The sequence below is a fragment of the Crocuta crocuta genome, unplaced genomic scaffold (genome assembly GCF_008692635.1).
Source record: "Crocuta crocuta isolate KB4526 unplaced genomic scaffold, BGI_CrCroc_1.0 scaffold30, whole genome shotgun sequence".
NCBI lineage: Eukaryota > Metazoa > Chordata > Mammalia > Carnivora > Hyaenidae > Crocuta > Crocuta crocuta.
The window spans coordinates 1,091,425-1,094,999 of NW_027528345.1; positions in this window are offsets into that span (position 1 = coordinate 1,091,425).

Consider the following 3,575-nt stretch of genomic DNA (forward strand, 5'->3'; position numbering starts at 1 on the left):
TGTTTTAAAACCTAGTCACAAAATATCTATCAAAAGTGGAATAGCATTTATAATATGAAATGTGTTGCATCTACTGAACCAGGAACAAGTTAGAAATAAATGTTTTAAGAGAAAATATCCATAATATGTAAAAAATCAAGTTATATAATTATATGTGAAGTAAGCAATAAAAAAACAAATCCTATATTTGTTGGTATGAAAGCAGAAAAAATGTGGAAGATTACCACCAATTTGTTCACATGTGATATATCATCAGATAGGAACGGAAGGGGGAAGACAGAGATTATGAGTGCTTTTCTTATATACTTTGATTTTTTTGACTTGCTAAAGTAGGTTTACTTTTACCATTAAAAACATGATTATCACGATGAACAAAATAATCTATTTACTCAAAAGAAATGATAATATTGAAAGGTATAAGAGAAGTATGGAGATAGCATTAAGATCCAGAAAAATTGGTGTGTCTTGAAAGTTCGACAAACTACCTAAGGAGAGAACAGCCTAAGTAAACAACCCTAAGAATTTTTCTCATTCCTAATTATATATAAATACATTTATGTATAATTATATGTATTTATATATAAGGATCTTATATATATATATAAGATGCATCTTATATATATAAGATCCTTATATATAAAAATTTTTATGACTACTAATATATATATAACAAAGGGAACAAATTATATTACATTATTACATTAATATATATTATGTTATGTATAATATATATTTAAATATTTATTTATTTTGAGAGAGAGAGAGAATGAGCAGGGGAGGGACAAAGAAAGGAGAGAGACTCCCAAGCAGGCTCCGCATGTCAGTGCAGAGTCCGACAAGAGGCTCAAACTCAAATTGTGAGATCATGATCTGAGCAGAAATTCAGAGCCAGATACTTAACCAGCTGAGCCACCCAAAAGCCCCATACCTAATAATATTTTTAAGAAAATGATCAACCTACTCAAATTTTAAATTCAGATAGTCATGTAGAGCTTTTACTATAGTGAGATCTACCAAATAGGAAATTTACTTCTTTATATGTGCTGGGGGTTCATTAAAAAAATACATATTTTTTTAAATTAATTTAAAAAGTAGTAATCTCTACTTTTGTAACAATGGACAAATAGTATTGAGTATTTAACAGGTAGGTACTCCCTGGCACATGTCGTTTCCTCTCCTGCAACAAAATGTCTCTAGATATTGCCTGGAACTAGTGTAATGTTTTACCAAACACAGCCCATCCCTAGCCTTTGGCTATAGATACAGTATTACATGTCATGAAAATAGATAAAGTAAAATAAGAAGCAGCAGGTATTTATGAAAGATGAAGGCTATTATCTCTCTTAACGTCATGCTGCATGTGAATACCGTGTTTTGCAGAATGGGGATAAAGAAACTGTTTCTTTAGCTCAGTTTGTCATAGTATTGATGTTTTTTTTTCCCCCTCCACCCATTTGAGCTAATGCATTATGGTTGGATCTATGAGCCTGGGCGTCATCAGTGAACTCCACCCCTCACTTCCAGTTCCACAAGAACCCTAGGTAGGTGGATAGGTGTGTGTGATAGGGTGGTGCCGCTGTCACATTCATACATCATACTCCTGCTGATCTAGTTGTTGAGCCAACAGGAAGTTGCAACCCCATAAGGAATGAAGGAAAACCTACATCCAACTCATCTTCAATGTTTCCAACTTGACTTGATATTTAAGGGCATGGACTTTGGCATCAAATTCCACCTAGTTCCTAACTGTGTGATTTGGACATGTTATTTCTTTTATCCTCTGAGTCTCAGTTTCTTTGCCTATAGCATAAGGATTGTATCCATACAGTCTTTGTGAAGATAAAGGGAGAAAATACACAAAAATTTTCTAGACCCACGTCTGCTCAGAAAATATTGACTCCTCATCTCCTTCTCATCTCCCTATTTCACAATGCCTAACTTTGACCTCTCATTTAATTTTCCTTTCACTGTCTATCACCTACTTTCTGTCCTTCCTGGCTGTTTTCCTTCTCTAAATGGATAGTCTTCTTTCTGGAAGAATTGGGATTCCTTTTTTTTTTTCTTTCTTAATATTGTGCCTCTTTTAAGTTTTAGCCACTAGAGGGCTGCATGCTAGGATACAATTCCACTCATTCTGACCATGCTAGGAAATCAGAGAATAAAATCTAAGAAAGAAGAGTCAAATAATAATAGTGCTGAGGAGGCATTAGAAAACATTTAATATAACATTATTTTAAATATGAGGGAACTAAATATTTAAACAAATACAAACAGGTAATTGTTATGGTTTTCAAATCACTACTTCTACAAATATACAGTTAATAGATAAATCTTGTTTACTCCTGAAAGTTTTCTAACTTTTAAATCATTTTATGAAAAAAAAAGATACATGTAAGGGCAAATAACCCTCCTTTAGCAACAAAGCCATTTTCTTTGTCTTTTTAATTCACTTCAAATAATTTAAAATGCAAAGTGAAGACACTCGTTCAGTTAAAAATGTAAAATATCTAGAGGGGGCTGGGTGGCTCAGTTGGGTAAGTATCCGACATCTGCTCAGGTCATGATCTCATGACCTGAGATTTGTTTGTGGGTTTGAGTCCCATGTTGGTCTCTAGACCTGCCCAGAAGCTAACAGAAGTTATGATGCCATCGTTGAAAAATAGCCTCAAGCAAATGTCCTATACTATTAAAAGTATCACATAAAAATGCAAACAATTAAATAAAGAGATGAAAAATCCATTTAAAGTATCCAATCCAGATGGTACCCTTTATATTTATTCATCTACTTTTCACACATCTACGCATAGTCCTTATGTCTGGGAAAGTGCTTTGTATTTCTGTTTGTTATTTTTCATTATTCTTTCATTTAAAAAATGTTGCTCTGTACTTTTGAGCATAAGCCAGACCCCACAGAATTCCACTATAGCCATGCTGGTAGCGAAGAGACTTGTCTCTGTCCCTCAGAGCTGCACTGGAGAGACCTAAATAAGCAGAAGGTCCATAATTAACATTTCATCAATATGGAAGTGTTTAAATATATCCTCATGCTTAAGTCATATTTTAAGAAATGACAGTTACAAATCTGTCCATAAAATGCTATCTATAATTGGCAAAATTAAACTAACATTTGTATACATGTGAAACAAGCCAAATCCTGGTTTTAAGTGAGGCTGATGAGCATAGTGACAAATTCTTGACATTAGAAAAATGGAGGCGAGAGTTTTGTTGCTGTTGTTTTAATAATCCTCTCATAAAATGATTAGTGACCTTAACACCAATTCTTTGATACTTGACCTTCATTCATATAGCCCTTACCCATAATGAGGGGTGGTAATTTGATTCGTTCATTCGTTCATTGGAGAAATATTTCTTGAGTTCTTACTATAGGCCAGGTGGAAGTCCAGGATAAAAGCTAGGACCAAACCAACCAACCAAACAAAAAACAATCAGAAGCGAGTTCTGTAGTCCTTATCCTCTTGAAACTGATGATCTAGTGTACGTTGGGGGAGGGAGGGAGAGGTGCCAAATGGACATAGATGTTAATCAAAGAAAGATAAAATTACAAATGTGACAAA